The 22806-nt window shown below is 24.4% G+C and overlaps 1 protein-coding gene and 1 long non-coding RNA gene across 3 annotated transcripts in view; one reads left to right on the forward strand and one right to left on the reverse strand.

The window, feature by feature from the left end:
* The window catches only part of LOC122716905 (lachesin-like), a 56604-nt gene that overhangs the window by 10055 nt on the left and 23743 nt on the right, over positions 1-22806 (reverse strand). The window lies entirely within an intron of this gene.
* On the forward strand, positions 15078-19542 carry LOC122716906. Its single transcript, XR_006347119.1, has 3 exons — positions 15078-15279; positions 17133-17302; positions 18547-19542. It is a non-coding gene; the product is annotated as an uncharacterized LOC122716906 (long non-coding RNA).

Raw genomic sequence — 22806 nt, forward strand, 5'->3', positions numbered from 1 at the left:
GAAAAAAAAAAGAAAAAAAAAAAAAAGAGAGGAACGTAAAATTCGTTCAGAGAACGGCGGTAAATATTCGTAGAAAAAAAAAAAAAAGAAAAACGAGCAAAAAAAGTAAAGGATGAAATGTATATATTTCTGTATAGTGTATACTGTAATATTGGTTTTCTCACTAAGATCCAATAGTTACATTCTGAACGCTGATAACTTGCACGATTACCTTTTTTTCATTTTGCTACTTTTTCACCTCCCGTTTTCAAAATACTACACTTGAATCTCTACAATGCGAAAAACTCGATAATTTTATTTATTTCTGCTATTTTAGCTCTGAAAATCTTTGTAATTCAAAATATAAATCAAATTATTTACGGAATTAAATACATTTATTTTGCCTCTAACTCGAATTCAGAGAAGTTCAATGCCCGCAAGTAAAAAATTTATAAGTTAAATTAATTTTTAACGCTGGTGCTTTTAAAAACTCGAAAGTATTCGGATGTAGCTTTGAATTTGCCACTTAGATATAGTTACGAACTGGAAATCCTAATTATGATCCGTAATTATGATCCACATCGAGATGATTTAATTAATTAGTAATTTAATTATTGTGTTATCAAATAAGAAAAGTATAATTTTTTTTAATATTTTTTTATTTACATTATTATAAGATAATGGAATAATTGAGTAAGTGTATCAAAAATTATTTTAGAGATAAACTTTGACTTGTAGAGGTTATTTCTAATTTTTTTTTTTTTTTTTATAGAGGTAAAATAATGCATTAAGATATGTGGCAAGTAATTTGAATTTAAACAAATTATCAAGTAAGTTTTATTTTTACTTGTGGAGGTTTTCATAATGGAGAAGAACGAAATGAACAAAATTGTAGTTTTAGAGGTTGGAGTGTAGGTTACATGTATATGTACAGATATATCGCATCTCCGGAATTTAAATGAAATTGTTAACGAGGTAGCAGCCTCATTAGCATAAACTTCCCGCAACGATCATACAAACGTTTCGATTACGATTTATAGTGGCACATCAAAACGTTTATTGGCACATTTATTCATATCTTTCATTAGTACGTTCACTCATATATATAATTTATAATTAATTACGTAAATATTCATATTTCTTTATTTAACCTCACAATATAATATTTTGTTGTACAAATTAAATAAAAATTTCATTTTTTTTTAAAAATAAAATAAAAAAAAAGAATAATATAACAAAATACTAGAAACATATTGAACAGTCAGAATTGCATATATTTTTGCATATTTTAAAGAAATATTATATATTTTTAATTCCTTTCAAAAAGAATTAGAAAAGAATTAGAAAATCAACTTTAATAGTAATAATATAATAATAATAAAAATGAATATAAAATATATTTCATATTTGTTATTATTTTGTGTAAATGAATGCATGAAACATTATTAAAATAATTAAACAAAAAAAAAAAAAGAAGCATTTTAACCATCTATCAATTGATGGTTATTAAGATTCGTGAATATGAATATTTTTATAATATTTAATAATAAAATTTATTTCTCTATCTGAATATAAATTTTCGATTGAGTTTTGCGTTTTGTATAATTACTCATGAGTGAACAATGGAACAGAACTTATTATTAATTTATCGAAACAAATTAGCGTTACAAAGGGAGGTATATGGTCGTTTTATCGATTTCGAGTGCGCTTCTCGTGCGTTTTGTATCAAGGTTTGGTGAATTTATGCGTTTGGATAATGAACGAGGCATAGCCATAGTCTTTGGAAAACAACGAAACCGATATAAAACGCGATTCTTGCTCAACTCGTAACGTTTCGATTCCAATATGGCGGATGGGTCAACCCCTATTTCGATATATCATATATAAATCATCACAAAAACAATCCGTGTCTTTCGTGAAAATTCATGAAATATTTTTAAGGAAAATTTTGTACGAACATTTTATTTCGTTCCATTGCTCATAAACTAGTATGAATACGAATATTCTGTTTTGAAATTAAACAATTCTTATGTACACATATAAATCGGAGGAAAAATTAAATGAATAAATAAACGGATGTTGAAAGATTATACGATGAAGAATACTTTGATTCTCATGGTGAGATTTTAAAATTTCATTTAAATGAATTTCAAAAAATGATATAAAAAAAAAAAAAGATAGCAGATATTCAATGTAAATGAAATATATAAGTTAACTTTAAACATGGATTATGAAGTTTCATGAGAGTTTAAGGTTATGATTTAAAGTTTAATGAAAATTTAAAGGTTAAAGTATCCTACAATTAGACTATATAAATATTTTCAATATTTATATATTCTAGCTACTTTATTGATCTTTTACATCATAGATATATTTATTAATACAGATTATTTTTAATGAAATAAATTTTAATAAATAAAATTTTAATAAATAATTTTTTTTTTTAAAAATTGTCGCTTTTATTTTGAAAGACAATTTTATTATAATATTGTGTATATATGTGACGTTTAGAATAAATGAATGAATATATTAAACATCCATGTATGACAATACCATTAATTCATGCCATTTTTCCCGTTTCGACAATTCAGTTCTAAAAGTTTGTCCATTAAAACCGAAAGTGCTCATTATAAACAAGAGATTTTAAATGGCACCGCAAATTCAGTATAAGCAATATGAACCATTCATGATTTTTATTCATTTAGGAAAAAAATGATTTAATTGTTTCATTAAAATAAATTAAATAACTGTCTGAAAATCTTTAAAATTATTTAAAAAAAAAATTACAGTTTATTATTATGAATTTGAATAAAATTCACCTAAACTAAATGAATTATATAATGTATATCTTTATCAACTGTGTTCAATCAAAAGTTTAAATATTTCCTGGAAATTAAATTTAATATTTTCAAAAAAAAAAAAAATTCAAAAAAAGAGATATAAATATTATTTATATATGAATAAAGTAATATACATACAAGAAAGTAATCTAAAAGAATATTAAAAACCAAACTATTATAATTAATTTCAATCAATACGTTTATTATTTTCCCCTGTCTTCATTCTCATGAAATTAAAAGCTCTGTTTTAATCATATCCATGACTTTTATTATAAAATTTCCTCAAAACAAGTTTCACGTAACAAGGATAATATTATCATAACAGGTGTCACATCCGACATTAGCTCCTATATCGAAGAACAAGCCAGAAGTGTAGAGGATAGTTTCTGGCAAGTGTTTGAAAAATAATTCAGATTTAGTATCTAAGCTAATATACAAATGTAAGTACCTATTACTAAATAATTATACATTTTGTATATAATTATATAATTTAAAACTTGATCCAAACATCAGAATTTCATATAATTGTTATTATAAATTATTTCTGCACTTTTTCTACTTTTTTATTCTCCTTGTCAATTTAATTGTTCTTTTGTTACCAGTTGCATAATACATACAAATGTTATTATTATTATTCAATAATATTTCCAATTAACATCTCTCTATTGTGAATAGTTTTTCTTTAGATTATAAGGAATATTTAAGAAAACATGTTGATTTCTTAAATATTTTAGTAATATTTTAATAATCTCCTTTTTGGAAAATATTAAATCTCAAGAGCAACTTGCAAACTAATTTCCATAGAGAATAAGAGAAGCTCATAGTCGATGTTATTCTGCAATTAGCTGCGTTTCATGTAAATGAACTCGAGAAGAAGCTCTTTAAAATATATTTTCTTTTGCGAATTATTTTTTTCAAAGAAATTTGAGTTGAGATAAAATAAGATCGAATCTAGTTTCTTTCTTTCGAACATAGAATCGCTCAGTTTGCCGATTTTTGTTTCTTTTTATCGTTAAAAAACGATTCTTGTATATAACTCTTTATGATAGACATCAACAATTTACAGAGAAAATCCATTGGAGAATTATTATCATTTTTTGCAAAGCGTTTTTACTATTTTTTGCTTTTATTAAAATTTCTTACAACTTGTTTTCTTGAAACTACAGAAAAAAGTATCTTCTCTCTGATTTTGATGATTTTAAATAATTTTCTTTTTGAAAAAAATTGTTTTCAGTTTTTAAAATATTTACAAAAAAAATTGCTATTATGTAGCAATCGCTATTGGTGAAAAAAATCTTCTCTAGATAACTTGTCAAATTTTATAAAAAAACAAAATTTTTTAAAATTTTCTAAAAATATAGATAAATTATTTGTAAACATTTAAAAAACATTTAATACAAAAAATATCTAAAAATATCTGATAAACGAAAGATAGTTTGCTCAAATTTAAAAAAATTATTAATTAATTTCTTTATACTTTATATAATATAATATTTTCCTTTTTGTAAGAAACATAAAATAATTTTAAACTCTTGTTGACAATGTATTTGTTGTTTTGAAATGAACATAGCTGATCGATTGATGATTCAATATATCTGCAAGTAGTTTCGTAAAATAAAGGATTAGAGAATTATTTCAGAAAAGGGTCAGAATTATTTACGAAAGAAAATCTTGGAAAAAGATTTTCAACGAATAAGAAAGAAATATATATAGATATATTTTACTTCATGCAAAAAAAACATTTCATTCGTTATAAATTATGCATAGAGGCACTCTGAACATCTATCATAAGATGAGAAAAATGAGATGGATGACAAAGGTAAAAGTATGAAATCAGAGAGAAGTAACACTTTTAATATAACTCATATATAAGAAATTGCATATGTATATGTGTATATATATATATATATATATATATATATATATTATATGACATTTAAACAGCAAGTGAATCGATTTCGTGAAAAATGTATTTGAAATCCATAACTAAATGTTATCAAGATAACTATAAATTTCATTCAGAATATATGATTCCATATTCTTTTCTCACTTTTCCATTTAATACTTATCTTTCGATTACTATGTTATATCGTTTATACGTATTTTCTGAAGTTGTTTATTCGATATTTCGAACAAATAAATCTATGTAATTTCTTTCTATAGTTTCAATTGACTGATTAAGATCAAATTTAGAGAATCGAAAGAGAGAGGTGGATTTTAAATGTCAAATTCAGCTTTAGATATTTATTAGTTTTATTTATAAGATATTAATAAAAAAAAAAAACTTTTGGTATTATATGTTGAATTCTGCTTATATCTGTGAGACAATCTGCAGACATAGCCGATACGCTCACTGCTTAATGGAAAAAGGATTTGTTGTTGAGATTTCTTCGAAGTGGGGATGCAATGCTCCGCCCTTCCCCTACCCATCCATGCATTCAAACATATCTCGATGAAGAAAATATAAACGAATTGCATATCTTTTCTCGAAAAATTGTTATTTACGAATTAATAATATAAATGAATTCAATATACAGTTTTTTTTTATTAATATTTCGAAAACTTAATAAATAGAGGAAAGTTAAATTTTCATATATTTTATATATATTTTGATCTGATCCCATCTTCATTATTCTTTCCAAATTTCGTATTGATCGGCCATCGGGGCTATTCCTTTGGAACTTTATCCTAATTTTTATAAAACGAGAAGCTTATTGAGATGATAGTCTAAGTAAACGATTTGCGGCTTTAGTGACTTTATGGAAGACTTGTGCGATAGCTCGATCGAAAATTTATACCTTGAGAATTACAAGGGATAAGAAATTCGAATGATTCGAAATTGTAATCGTAAAATTCATAATTTTCAAGTAATATTGATAAAAATTTTTACTATTATTACATTGAATTTTGTCTATGCATAAGTAATCACTGTTTATCTATTATTTCTAGAAATACAATATGTGTAAAATGTATTTGTAAAATGTAACGATTAAGTATTCAATTTCGGATTTATAAAATAATCTTTGAACAATCGAAATTACAATGATCGAAATTAAATGAATACGAGGCTGAATTTTTTATTATTTATAATTTTGATCATCATTTATTTCAATAATTTCAATCATTGTAATTTCGATCTTTCAAGGAATACTTTATTTTCGTCAATGCTTATCAATAGTAAAATTATCGGTGATTACGCTCATTATATAGTATAAGTAAACCGCTACTACAATGTATTTATAGAAACAATAGATAAATGGAAATTGCATACCGATACATATATATATATATATATATATAGCAAAATTCAATGTAATAATAGCAATTAAATTTTTGTTAATATCTCGAAAATTATGAATTTGTGGCAAACCATAATGCTACAACAATTATAATCCTTAGGGCATAAGCTTTCGATTGAGCTCTATCTCATTGTTCCAATAACTAAAATGGGGCTTAATTTGCAAACAAGTTTATACATGGAAGATACTGTGAATATATATATAAATTTCGGAAGACAACATTATCACACTAGAACTCAGTTTAGTCACAAGACGGAATTTCTAGAGAGAGAGTATACAAGAAGTTAAGAATGTTTTGCACGTCGACAATAGCTCAAAAAGACAGATTAGATTAAGATTATTTATGTTCATAAAATAATATACAACAGATTATAATTAATATTTATAACTCTTATGGCAAAATCGAATATATAATTTTTATCTTATAATATTATATTATTGAAAAATTGCAAAATTTTATAGTAATTTATTTTTTTGCACAAAACATTACTTTGTAAGTAATTAATATTATCGTTTATAATAATTATCTGCCGCTGAATATCGATAATTAACATCGTTAATTGTATGATGTTAGTAGTGTAAATAATAATAACATAATAATATTATTATTATTATTATAAATAAATAGCAATCAATAGAAATATAATAATAATAATAAACAATAATATTATTCAATATACATATTCATTTTGCAATAAAACGTACACATTCGCTATAATCTGTCACAAATCACTAGAATTATTATGATCTGTAATATTCTAAACTTCGCAAACCACAAATTACTAATAACTCAATTAATTTTATACAAATTCACGCTTAAAAGTCACGTAAGTAAATTTCTCTTTGAAATTCTGCAATTTATAAACTAATAATTCAGTATTCAACAGCATATTCAACCAATTAATTAAAAATCTTCCAATCTAACCTTAAATTAGCTAAAAATATTTAAAACTATTTTCATCGTATGAAAACTATAATTTGGCGAAGAAAAAGACGAAAAAGAAAAAAAAGAATTAAAAAACATAAAAAAACGAGAGATTTTCTTCGAATAATAATAAATATAGATTGTAAAAATATGATATAAATTTCTTTTACCGCATTTAAGAAGATATTAATTCACAAGAAGCGACGAGAAGATCATTCTATTCTGTCGGCTCAATATTCGGTCATTACATCAAGACACTTCTAATGAACCGGATTGAAGATCTACAACGAACCGTAAACCCTCCATAAGATTTGTCGTCGACGTAAAAAGAGCCTTAAGCTTTCCTCTGACACTGTAATTACGATCCGCACGAACGCCATCTTTGTCTCTTTCGTTTCTTTGCTCCCGTACGATTGGGTTTCTCGGATTTCTAATGTCTTTTGCTGTCGATGATCCGTTTTTGAAAACATATTGACTGTTTTAAAAGCATCGATTGAAATATAGATTTGCACGTTTATACATAATTGAATAATTGTCTAATTTAGTAATTTTTTTTAATTTTGATGAAAAAAATAAATAAAAAAAATATTTAAATGAATGAAATAAATGAAAAAATATATTTTTTTAGTTTTCTTGAAATATACAATGAATGTTATATATATTTTAGCAATGAAATGAAGCTAAAAAAAAAGAAAAAAAGAACCGAATAATATTATCAAAATATTATTTTAGAAGAAATTACAAAACTAAACATTTATCATTATTTGAAATAATATTTTTCTATTTTAATATTTTAGTAATATATAGTTCTGTTTATTTAAGTAGAAAGATCTGAAAAAATCTAAATAAGAAAATAGATCATGAATCGAAAAGAGTAATTTCATTAAAATTTATTTTCAAATTATTTTATCTCAACTTAAAATTAAACCAATTTTCATTAACGATATAATCAAGTTCATGAAATTATTCTATTTAATATAATATTTACTTACAAAGACTAGTACCGATAATATGATCCATACAATTAACTATTAAATCCCAAGTGACGCTTTCAAAATACAGCGTGCTACATAATTTCGCTACTTATCCTCATTTGCCGAATACATTTTCCCAGACTTTTCCACGTGATATCGTTGTTCACGCTTTTAAACAAATGTTTTCCATCTATCGAGGTTTTCGTCACGACCATAATCGTTTCCATCTTTGTTATCCGGCTTGGTTTTTCGCGTGCCACGGCAATTAAACGTTTAAACATGAAACATAACCTATCCTTTGCCTCTGTTTGTCATTAACATCTGCTATTCATGATAATTTATGTACAATTGTGTTGACAGGTTGGCTTAGCCTGATTTATTTTTCGACAATATGACAGACAGTCGAATATCAATGAGGGCAACATATCTACTACTTTGTCATGGATTATTTGCAATAATTTAATTATAAATTGTCAAATATATATCTTTTGTTAACTTTTTTGTTTAATTTATAAATTTATATTTTAATATGTTGCATAAATTGAAATTTCTTGTAAATAAAAATTACTTGTATTTTTAAAAAATTATTATAATAATTTATTAACCATATGATAGATAAATTTATAACAATGACAACAGAATTTGTTATAAAATTATGTATTTGAAAAATCAATCAAGAATTAATGAATTAAATTTGGAAAAAAAGAAACGAAAATAGATTTAATAAAATTTTCTTACTTAAATTCTAAAATCTAATTCTTACTTTCATTTGTTAAAAAAATCTAAATTTCATCATTGTTATTAATTATGAATTTTTCTTTATATTTATGTTCAAAAATTCTATAATATTCAATAATCAAAACAGATTAAAATGATGTAATGAATATATATATACAATAATGATAATAATGTGAATAATTATAATATAATATACAATAATAATATGAATAATAATAAAAAATAAACTAATGAATAATAAAATTATAGCCACATATTATAAGACAGAAAATAATATAACATTGTCATGTAAAAAGTATTCGTACAATAATTAATTTAATAAAAAAGTTGTAATTCATTTATTGATAACAAATAAATAATAAAAAATTGTTGATATCTATATTTGTTGTTAAAACAGTTATATTTCATTAAACATATAATATAAATGATATGATACAATGTTGTAATTTAAACATATAAAATTTAAAATACATGTTGTAAAATGTTGTAAAATATATTGTAAAATACATATTATAAAAAAAAACGAGAATGAAATACATGAGATAATTATTAATTACAAAAACTTTACCGAATAATATAAATAATAGTAAGAAAATACAAAAAATTAATTTTATTATTTTTTCATTAATTACTTAATAATAATAATAACAACAAATAATAGCTTAAAAATAATTTAGATAATAAAATTAATAATACAAAATTAATAGTAATAAACATTAATAATAATAAAATAATTTGTGAAAGATATTATGCAAGTATGAAGAGTTATGAAGTATGATATTGTTATATAAGCAAAGAAGAAAATACATCATATCATTACATCATATTATATCATGTTTAGTGAAATATGATTATACGAATACTTATTATAGAGAGAATTTTTATTAGAATTTAACAATTCAAATCTTCAAAAATGGTTAATATCCGAAATCACGAAGCTAACGAATGTCAAGAGTCTAATTGCAAGATATATTATATGAATGCAATGACAAATATATAAATATCGCATTATTATATAAAAAAGAAAAGATAAAGCGTAACAATAGTTGGGATTTTTTTAATAATTAAACTTTGATATACAACATAACCTAAATTCATCTAGAGATATATATATTGAAAATAAATGATCTCTTACCAGGAAATTTATTATTATTTCTTTTCGTACATTTTAATAAATGTTGTAAAAGAAAAATCAAACGAAGAAAGAAAGTACAATTTGCGATGCACGTTGAATATTTCATTCAATTCACTTACATTACAGTGCGTATAAAACGATTATTGTGTGAACTGTCAGAGTCACACGTGACTTGAACAGAAGTGTCGCGCGCAGATGAATGTAGAGAATGAGAGTTAACCTCTATAGCCAATGCGATCTTTTTTCGATTCCTTTCCTTTCTATGCAATTATCTTTAGATCAAATAAACGAAAAGCATCTCAATCAATGGAGCAATTAATAAATTTTTTATGGTTTTTTATTTCTTTTATTTCTTTTTGAATATTGTTCCGTAAATTGAAAACGTATAAGATGATAATTGAAAGAAAAACTTGAAAATCGAAAAAAGAGAATTTAATAAAGAGTAATAAGTTTTAGAAGCATAGAAAATACTGTAGTTTGTCAAAGCCGAGGATTTAGGTCTGATATAGAAAGTCTCGACAGTGAAAAATGTTTAATAACCACACAGGATTGAGAAGCGTTCACTCGTATTGTCGACAAAGCAATGAGAAAAAAAAAGCATCCGTATGTTTCTATCACGGTTTCATGAAACAAAAATGATCGCCGTTTGCCAAAGTAAAAAAAAAGTATTGGAGAGAGAAATTTGGCTGTTCTTTTATATGCTACAATACAACCATGTATGTTGGGCAGAGTTGTCTAGTTTCGACCAGCTTACAATAACGATGAACACTAGTTTTCCATCAGGTAGTAATGTTTTTTTTTTTTGATAACAAATGAAAATAACATATTATACTATATATTACAAGCTAATCAATTCTCTTTCAATTAATGTTTTATTGAAAATTTCAAAAATCTTTAACTCTTTTATTATAGAAAAATTAACTAAAAATTAGATATTTTTTTTTTTGTTTTTAGTTTTTTTTTCAAACTATACATCAGAATTTTATAATTCTGCTAAAAATTTTATTATTCGATTAAAGGATTTTATTAGAAATATGTATTGATAATTATTTACGAAAATTTATTTACAAATTTGTTTTATACTATCTGAGAAGCGAAAACGTTTCATAACCTCTTTTTTCTCTATATTTGAAATGTTAACTTACTAGAAGGATAGCAAATGTTATATTTGCAAAAGTCTGAGATTAACAAATTTATAAATAATACTTAGAAGAATATTTAGAAGAAAAAGAAATATAAGAAATTAAAAAAATATTTCCTTATAGGAAATTGTTTTTTTTAAAGTAAAATTTCTGATTTTATAAATAATTTTAAATAGATATATATTCCATATATTTATTCCATATATTTATTTCCGTCCATATATTTAAAATATTGGACGTATAAACGAGTCATAATACAATGAAGTCATAAATTAAACTATTAGGAAGCGGCATCAATTAATATCAAATGTGTTATACTGCATTTATAACTATAGATTGTATTCTCTTTTCAATTTTCTGAAGTTTATAATGATTATAGATTTCTTAAATCTAGTTCTGACATACAATATCTCATTACTTTATTGATTTGATTGATTTTATGACTTCGCTATATCTCATCTTATACAATGATATAGTTTCATACTTATAAATATTATTGTTTTTGTATTACCGTTATCATTGGTGAACAAGGTTTAACCTCACTTTTATATTTGTTTATGCGATTCGCGATCGATTATTTTTTCTCATGACAATTTTTGTTAAAAAATAACTATAAGATAAATTTGAATAAGACATTGAAAAATATTTTTTTTATTTTTAACTTTTTATTGTGTTCCTTTTTAACTTATTTAATTTCCATTTTGTGTCCTTCATTCAAAGATGAAATGGATTCTATATAGTGAAACTATTCCGTACAGTAATTGTTAGTCGACAAGATATCAGATATGCGAAAGTACTAATGTTCGAACCAGTCAAGAGCTCTCAGATTTCACAACTGAGGGAGAGTTCCGTCTATTGACAGTTACATTTCCTCGAAGCTGTTCCTTTAACATGTTCTACGCTATATACCAATTGTTTCTCTCACTCATGTCATGTTATCAATGCCCATTGAAATCAGTATTTCAAATCTTGCTTTGAATATATATCATTGATAGGATTATATCTATATGGCAGATTTGACACAATGAAGAAATAGGGATTATGTTGAATCAAAGATTTTTAATCGCAAGTTGTATTTAAAAAATAATGTCTTCCACTTATAATTTTTTATTAATATAAAAAAATTTGGAATAAAAATTTGGATAAAATAAAATTAAAATATGAATTGAATTTTGGAGAAAATGATGGAAACAAAATATAAAATTGTAACTTCAATTATTTATTAGTTTGTAAGATATTTAATAAAAAAATTTTTTATCCTATATGTATATGAATTATGTCTATATAAACGTTATTTAATATAAAGCAATATTATAATATTTGGGCTCATGCAGTAAAAATAACTTTTTTTCACAGCGAATTTCTATACGAATTTTCAAATATACAATATCACATTATTACCAATATTATTGCTATATTAAACAGAAATAAATCACGTGATTAAGCTTCTACTAAAAACAAGCGTCGCGTTATGTCTCTGCTTAATCTAGTAGTATCTCTCAATAATATGGACGTCATGTATTCTTTTCATACGGAAATTCATTGAAAAGAGAAATTGAATTATTCAGAGACATAGTCTTCATTTCATAACTTTGGATCCAAGTTTATTGGGTTTGGTTTATAGTATTTCATTGAAAATCGATTCAGAAAAATAAGTTTTAGAAAATATAAATTAAACTAAATAATCAAAAATAAGTTAAAATGATAGCGAAATCAGTTTAATATTTATTATCTATTATTGTAATTTCGGTCATTGTAACTTTAATCATCCAAAAATTATTTTATATTTTATTTTTTTATTTCACAAGAATTTTGAAAGAATTTTTAAACTTCGGAAAGAAATATTGTATATCATAATAGTCAATTTGAATTCATTTTAAAGAGTTAAAAATCTCAATTTTCACATAAAATTGAATTTTTCTGTTATATTTTCTTTTGAAAGCAATTCAAAAATTTAAAACATGTTTCAAATTTCACTTCGATTGAGAATATTTGGACTATAACACTGAATTTTATCGTTCTTTTTTAAATTTGCTTTTAATTTATTTAGATCAATAAAATATTCGACAAAATAAAAGGGACAATAATTCAATGGAAAAATAAAATTGAATTGATAAAAAAAACCAGGTTTCTAAACTTTCATTTTATTAAATATTATCAATTTATTAAATATTCAATTCTAATGAAAAAAATTTTTTTATACTAATTAGAACACAATTTTCAATAAATTGTTTTCTGAAACTTTCTGATAGAGTTGGGCATTGATCTGTTAAAAAAAATAATTAATTAAAAATTTCGAATAAAGTTATTTTAAGTAATTAATTTTTCGATTGTTTAATTATTTGCAATTATTTGAAGTTATTCAATATTTTGAATAATAAAATAATTATTGAAAAATTAAATTATTAGAATAATTTTATTTTTAACTTCAACTATTAAATTTTGTTTATTTATATTTGAAAGATTCTATGTATTGATTAATTATAATGATTCAAAAATAATACATAAATAATAAAAATAATATTTGTATAGAATATATATAATAGCCTAAATTAAGTTTCAATGATGATTTTTAAATAACCTGTATCTGTTAATATAAAAACATGAACAGTAATAAAAAAAAAAAAAAGTGAAAATTAAATTCAAAATGAAAAATCAAAATGATTAATTTAATAAAAATAAACCAAATTAAATTGATATTTAGGCAAAAAAATAAATATAAATTTTTGTGAAAAATATTTAAATCTACTAAAAAGGAAATAAATTAATATTTTTAACAATGTAAATTAATTAACAATAAGATAAATAAACAAGTGGAAAAAAATGAATAAATAAATAAATTTCTAAGTCTAATTTGATGTATCGTATAATTAGCAATGTGTATAAAAGTTAAATAATGATCAAAAAAAGAAGTGAAAAAAAAATGATAAAAAAAGTGATATAAGATAGAAATATATGTATGTAAATATACTCAGTAATGGAAGTATCAACAGAGTTGGTTCCATCTTGTTACACATTTCAGTGAATACTGAAGAAACTTGGTAGAACTAGCTTTTCACATCAGAAAACTCACACCTGCAATCTTTATTGAAACCTTCATAAAAGACGAGCTAGACAGATTTTGAACTAGCAATATAAATAACCGCTATATATCCTTTTCTTAACTGTTCTGCTAGCTATTGATAATCTCTTATAAAAAAATAAGAAACAAAAGCAGAATTGTTTCAAAATTAATTAATTAATGGAAAGTAAAAATAAATGGATTTAAATTTTTTTCTATTTTTATAGATAAAATTTTAATGTATTATACATTTTACATAAATTAAATAAATTAAATTATATTGAAAAATTCATTATAAATATTTATTATAACAAACTATAATTTTAAATTATACCTATATATTATTATATTATTGTATATATTGTATATGTACAATTATTATTATTGTATATATTGTATATATATATTGTTCATTATAGATATATGTAATTTCGATATAATTCTTTAATATATTTATTTTTTTAATTTTATATTGATTTCGAAACGATATAGAATTGAAAAAACTCGTATATGTAATTTTATTCATATTATAAACAAATAAATATAAAAACATAATATATATTCTATTCTATTTATTTCTTCGTATATCTAAACGATAAATAAAAATCGTCAACGAAAAATCAAACTAACCTAATCCACGCCATTTTGGATCTTCATCTTCAAATCATTTTTAAAACTATCATATTCCAAAACGTTATATTATTATTCTTCTTTACATGAATAATGTGTTGCAATTTTCTAAAATGAATTTATAATCCTTCGATTCAATCTATGAATGTTAAATAATTATATGTTTCGTTCATTCTTTATTAATCTCAATAAATTTATCGATACGTTCTCAAAAGCGCGAAAAGACACGTGACATGACTTAATGTAAACGAACAATGACAAAGCTCTATTTCCCTATTTTCTAGTCTCTTTCCCCCTCTCTCTGATGCGCGCGACGCCAGCCGTTCATGACTATTCAGATTTTCACGCGCATTGTGTCTCGTTCGCTCGAGAATCCCAAGTTTCCTCTTTTTTTGTTTGTAAGTTAATTGACCGATGGTTGTTCGTCGTCATTTTTTATACGTTGAACCGGGGAGTAATTAGAAAGGCGTGAAAAGGATCGAGGAAACAACTGTGAGAGGAAGGAGCAGAAGGATAGGACCGGACAAAAAAAGTGAAAGAACAAAGAGAAATGGAGGTTAGGAAAAAGCAGATGAAAAATTCATTTTTCTTGAATTCACTATATCGCTCTGTGCTTGTATCAAAATACTGATTGTTTTACGTGTTATCAAAGGATTTAGATTATTTATTTTAACTCAGGATAGGACGTTTTTGAAAATTCGTGTCTGTTTGAAAATATAGAGATATGGATAGTGTTTGAGAAGTGAGAGAATCAATGCAAAGTGGAAGAGGAAATGAGATGCAGATAGCGTGAATCATAGTCGAGTGAGAAATAGTCTAGCTGTGCAATATCTTAAGAAATTTCTAACAATAACGCGCGAATTTTTAAAATATTTATCTTGAGAGTTTAAAAAGAATTTATAGTAAGAAGATTTATAATAATTCTGAAATGAAATTCATGTTTGGATTATTGATAATAGAATATTTTTAAAAATTATTTTGAACGAATACAGATACAATTTTGTAGTTTTTCAATATCCTTTTCATGGTGTTAATTGAATTCTATAATGTCTATAATGAATGAAAAATTAATTTAAATCTTATAATTTATCGAATGAGATTTTTATTCGATATCGAATTCGAATTTAAAGCAGTTTCTTGATCATTTTTCAGTATGTTTAATTGAGAAAAAAAAATAAAAAAAAAAAATTTTAGATGGATGAACTAGGGAATACAAAATCAGACATAAAAGAGCTTCGTAATTTTCATACTCACACGCTACGTGCGAACGCAGAGAACACCACAGAAGAGCATCAAAACCGTCTATATCCGACCGATTTATTCTCACACTCTTGTCTAACATTCAAAGCCCGCTAAAAACTATCGAAAAAAGAAAAAATTGTACAAAAACGAGATTTCTCAAACAGAAAGATTTAGAGAGGCAATAAAAAAAAAATACATTAACATTAGTAAAACAATTTAAATGTATAAAATTTTCTCTTGGATTATTTACTATTTAATCTACTATTTGATCTATTATTTAAATTATAATTATTTTAAAATTATCATAGCTGATTAATTATTTATTGTGCTCTTTCAAAGCGGATATATAATATTAATAACAATTTTGAGTTTTAAATCTTATATTTAGAATTTCAAAATCTTTTGAAAACATTATTTTTATCATATGAGCAGAGTTTATATAGGAAGATTTTAGAAGAAATAGAATAAGAAAGAATAAGAGAAAAAATGAAACGGAGAATAGATAAATAATAAAGAAAGTTATATAGGAATTATAATAGTTACTGGATAATAAAATATTAATTATGCTTACAAAATTTTCAATTTTTTAATAGAAAAAAAATTGTTTTATTCTTTTTTTTTTAGAAATTTATTTATATACTATATATTATTATAAATATATGAAAAACAACAAAATTTAAAATTTTGTGAAATATTTTTATAATATAATTTTTAAAATAAAAAAAAAAAGAAAAATAGAATTTTTCAGATTTTCATTATTTTAGTTCATTAGTTTCATTATTTTAGTTTTTAGAATTAAAATTTTTAAAAATAAAAAACTGCATATTTCCAATAATTAACAATTTTTTTTTTATTAATATTTGATTTTTACTTTGGGTTGAATGAAGATTTTACTTTAGAGAAAAATATCTTCTTCTAAAGAAAAAATCTTTTTCTGCTAAAATTCTTTCAAAAAAAAAAAAAAAAAAAAAAAGAAAGAAAGAAAAAATATTCAAAAAACTTAAATAAAAAAACTTTAAAAAGCTAAATTAAACAAAGGAGAAAGCCAAATCTACACTTAAAATTGATAAAGAATTTTTTTCTCTTTTCTCAAAAAATTTCAAACAGCTTTTATGAAAACCGCATTTTTAGCTCCTAACAATTTTTCCCTTCTTTTCCTCAAAAAAGCTTTTTTCGAAAACTTCGTACTACATGGTCCTCAAGGTGAGAAAAGAAGAGAAACAAACGAGAAACACGGGCGTGCAGAGAGGGGGAGCAGGAGGGAAAAATGGAACAGAGGAGTGACAGTGTGTCTTCGGTTTAAATATTCAGGGAAAACGGGACGGTGAAACGCGACGGTGAGTAGATAAATCAAAAAGAGAGCACACAGGAAGTCGTAGTAAATAAAGGGGCGACGAAGCGCGGAAAAGAAAAATGCGCCGAGTGGAATGGGGCCGTGGCCATTGAAAGAAACAGACACATGAAAATATCAGACCGTTGTACACGTCGCATAATTAAGTTTCAAGGAAAAGTCTTAACCCTTTGCCTGGCGAGGGATCTGCTTCGTAATCGGCCAATTCGAAGTCCCGTGTTCAAGCTTTTTTTAACAGAGATATATGTATTAAGTAAATGCATACAGTATATATATATATGCTAGAGAATTATTCGTATCAACTGGGGAGTGATCTCTTTTAAATTAAACCAAGTAATTTCGTATGAAACAATATATCTGCTGTATTTCTTTAACACTTGAGCTCTCGGTCTTTCTTTGTCTTTCGTTTTAATTACCACTTTTTATGATCATCGATGTTAGATAAAAAAAAAAAGCTCGAGTTTCAGCTATTACTAACACTACTAGATTAGTAAGTATATTACATACTGAATATATATTACATATATATTTATATAATTGTATTTTTGCTGTATTTACAATTGGATCTAGAAATTAGAAAATCGTATAAATTTATTCACTGATTAATTACATGCTCACATGTTGTAAAATGTGAAACTTTCAACATAATTTTCTCAACAAATTTCTGTTCTCGTTAAAACCAAAATGTTCATACAGCAACGTTTATTCCAATTTGCAGTAAATTATGCAATTATAAACTTTGAAAGAACGATAACTATAATGATAAATATAGTATCACAGATTATTAATATATAATATATTTATAAGGAACAATCTCAAATTCTAGATTTAAAAAATAAAACTTTATGCCAAAGAAAATAAAATCTTGTAAAGCAAAATCAATTAAAATTTGAGAAAATTTTAATACAAGATAATAATATTAATTTTTCATATTAATAAATAATTCTAAAAAATAATAAATAATATTCCTTAAATAATATTAATTTTTAATGATACTTATGAGATTGAAGTATATATTGTCACATTTTTATATAATTTTCCTCAATTTCTAGATAATATAAGAATCCTATCTTGGATGTATTTGAGATAAAAATGTTGCCCTGTTTATTTCATCTGACATAGTAAACAACAGCTTAGTAGTATAAGTATAATATAATTAGAGTCTCATAAAACGTGACATCCACATATAAATTTAATTTCTTTCTCTGTATTTATTTCGTACATTTTTAGGTTATGTTATATCTATATATATAGTAATCTACGTAATAATATAGCGAGATCATAAAATCAGACGAGAGAATGGTCGGAAATCTGAAGAAAATTCGAAACCACAATCAGTCATGGTAATGTGAAACTGTTATCTTTTATATTCGTACTTACTTCTTCTATTGCCATGAATTTTTTCTTTCGTGTCTTTATATTACTTTCCTCCCATTACTTGATATCTTTCTTCGTGCCTTCTTCATTCTTTTTCTTTTTCCAGAGCTGTGAAGTCGAAATTAGAATCGCAAAAATAACGACTCTGTTCTTTTTTTTTTCTTGCTATGTTTTTTACAGCTATATCTTTCCTTCTTTATATTTCTCTCTTATTATTTTTTTTTTTTAATTTTCTTTTATTACTTTTATATTTTATATCATTTAATCTTGTATTATAAAATTCATAAAATTTATTGATTCAACAAAATTTAAGAGCATATCATAACTCGATAAAAAGCTTATGTCTCAAGTGTTACAATAATTAATATATCAAAGATTATGAATTTGCAACAATCTAAATTACAATTTATAATACTTGAAACATAAACTTTCGATCAACTTATTATTATACCTCTATTATAATTAAAATAAAGCTTTTATTTTTAATATATGTGCACACATAAAATGTTTTTTCTTTATATACGAAAATTCCTCCCCTAATATCTGTCGTTCTTTTATTATTGAAATTCCCTCTCTCTTAAAAGGGAAGATAGTCCCTCGTTACTAAAATTCTTTCCAAAATTCCTTACAATGGAATTCCTTTCTGGAATACAGAAATTTGTCAAGGTCTTAATCTGATGGATTATTTGATACCAATGATTTGGAATTAACATTTTTCACAGAATTAATCTAGCAAGAAGAAGTCTTTGGAAGAAAATTTCTAAAAGTGTGAATGATAATCAAGTAATTGACTAAAGTAATTTAAGAGAGAGAGATTATTAATGATATTAGTAGATGGATGTTCTTTCTCAAAAATACAATAACGAAAAAGATGGAAGGAACAGAAAAGAAAAGAAGGAGGGGAGGGGGGAGTGCAGAATAAAGAAAAAGATTGAGTGAGCAGAAGAGAGAGTTAAAAATTTCGAGTGTATGTAGAACAGCTTCAGATACACATCACTGGAAAATCGAAGACGCAGGGAATGGATTCAAATACCCGTGAAAAGTATCATTCATGTGGGCCATCCATCTTTTCTCGAACCTCTCAGCTTAACCTAGAGAGATGCTTAACCTATCATAGTATGTAAGTAGTACTTGGTTGCAGCCAAGTGTCCCTTTGCTGTCTGGAATCCATCGTTTTTTAAATATGATATATAAATGTGTATACTAAGTTTTTATGATATATATCGAGATCGTAAATTATTATATACCCAGCGGTATCGATAGATCTTGAAACGATACTATTGATAACGTTAAAGTCGTGCGTATTTTTTAGCTTTTTCAAATAGGAATATTTTTTAGAATAAAAAAATCCAAATAATGAAAAAGAAAAATTGACTAAATTGTTGTTATTAACTTTGATTTAATATTTTAAATTTTTCTTAATCTATTATCAATCCGAATTATATCATTAAAATATAATAATAATTTAATTTAATTAAGTCTTTATAAAGATTTTTTCAAAATATATTTTACTACGAGAATGATGAGAAAACTTTTAAAAAATTTATATGAGAATAGATTCTATAAATATTTTATTATATTTCATTAAAATCTCGATATAAATTATGAATTTTCATAAAGATAAAATAAATATCTATAAAGAAGGAAATTAAAATACTCTGAGGTATAAGAAATAAGAATATTACTGATATTTCCAAAAATTGCGAAAATAATTTTAGAATTTTTAAAAAATATGAATTTTATAATCAAAGAATATATGTACAATATGTATATCTATTAATTTTGTCTTTGAATTTTCTAATTTTTATACGAAACTATATCGCAAGGAATAATAATCGCCTTTTATGCAATTGCAATTAAAATCTTTATATTCTATAAGCTATAAAAAATCGTTTTATTATTATTATTTATTAGCATTAAATTTTAGCATTCATTTACTTTTTTTCCTCTTTAATTTATATCAAATCAAATAATTATAACCTCGATACTAAATTCGAAGGCGTGGATAATTGCGGATTCGCCGTTACGTAACTTCGTTTCCCGTTGCATTTGCAAACAGCGCTCTCTGACGACTGCTAATAATGTTGTTTATATTTAAAGGCATGCAACTGACTGTTTACCTTCGTTAAAAGGGACGAGATATCATTCCACTTAATCCAAAAAAAAATTTATAGCATATTGATGACATTCCATGTTTCTTCATGTAAAAATAACCATTCTGACTTTAACACATCCACAGCGTGAAACGTTTTTTAATTATCAGCAACGTGAGGGAAACGATTGCCGCGGAATAGGTAAATTTGCGCACGCACTACTATTGCCTTTTCGACTCGGTTGGTAAACAAAGGCACAAATTAAAAAGTGACTAGTAGCACAAAATACAGAGGTACAAAGAAATTTTTTATTCGTCCGTCGAGATTTTTTCTCAAATATTAATTGAATCTTCGATTACTGTTTGCTTTCACCTCGAGTAAAAAATGAAAGAATTAAAAAAAGAAGAAGGCTAGTATTTTCAGTGATAAGAATATATGATCGATCTTAAAAATTGAATTGTAATGACGTAATTTTTAGTGAGCATTATTTTAATATTGTTAAGAAATGGGAAACTTTAAAATGAGTGATAGATCGAATTGCATATAATAAAAATAAAATTATAACATTTTACAAGAATGATATTAATCTAAGTCTTTATCAGTTTCAATTATAAATTAATCAAAAATGTGTAAAATTTTTAAATAGAAATAGAATATTGTTAAGTCTTTCTGGTAAATATAAAGAAACATAATTTGATCATAGATCAGCTATTGTTAAACAATGTCGATCTATATTGTCCTGTGCCAATACCCCATGTACTCCTATTTGCGATATACGTGATACTATAATCTATAGTATCAAGAATCACGATATACCATGTCTCTCTGAGGCAATTTACTATTGTAAACCATTACTATTATGATATTTTATCATAGAAATGATATGCTGATTTATGCAAATCTTGTTCAATGATAATACATTGCGATTAATCGACAATTTATACTATTTTAGAAAAATAGTTATTCTTTACATATCGTGTAATAAATAATTGGTTGTTATTTTAATAATTAGTAACAAAAATCTATTTGTAACAACCATTTAAGGAAATTAATTATAAAAAAAAATTATTTATAAAATTATTAGTTTAATTTAACATGGAAAAGAAAACACTAATTAAAGAGATATATTTTTTCATATAATTTTCAATGAATAATAATTATTTTTATATTTTTATTTCAATTTCTATACAATTCAAAAAATTACTAAAAATAAATTCTTTCTCTCCCTGTAAAATTTTCAATTCATCCTTTTATCATAAAAATTTTATGAATCACAAAAATCCTTCTCAGTACTTTACCCTACATATATCCTGTTTTAAACTTCAAATCATTTGAAACCAATATCCTCAAAACTTTAAACTACTCGTTAATTTCAACCACCATCATTCCCTGAACCTTCATCATGCTCGAACATTCCACACTTAACCACCATCCCATTCCACGCAGAAATTCAATCAACTCAGCCAAATTCCCTTACCGTATCACCCTACAAAAATATCACTATTCATCAACAGCCACTTTTTCCATCCCTCTAGCACGCGACATAATTCACCGATAAACCAACCTATCATCGTTCATCCTGCGCCACTTCATTTTATACGCGGTCCGTATCGTGGCTTACCGAGTCTCTTTCTGCTCTAAAAGCAGTTAACACGTTTAACTTGGATAATGTCGTGATAACCGAAACCGGATGAACGGTCGATAAATGACTGATATCTTAATCTCTTAATGCTACGTATATGTAATATGCAGGACGAGCACCCTATAACTTGATGACTTTAAATGCAGGCCATATCTGGTCAGACCACATAATATTATATATAGAGTTAATATATACAGAATAGTATACGGAGATGAGATAAATAGGAAATGAAATAAGGAATTAAATTTCTAGAACAATGGTTGTTATTATTTTTGAATTTACGAAACACTTTTATTTATAAAAAAAAATTTACGAAATATCAAAATTATTGAGATAATAAAATTTCTAACCATAGAATTATAAAAAAATTTTAATCAT

The sequence above is a fragment of the Apis laboriosa genome, unplaced genomic scaffold (genome assembly GCF_014066325.1).
Source record: "Apis laboriosa isolate Shangri-la unplaced genomic scaffold, ASM1406632v1 scaffold49_cov149, whole genome shotgun sequence".
Lineage (NCBI taxonomy): Eukaryota > Metazoa > Arthropoda > Insecta > Hymenoptera > Apidae > Apis > Apis laboriosa.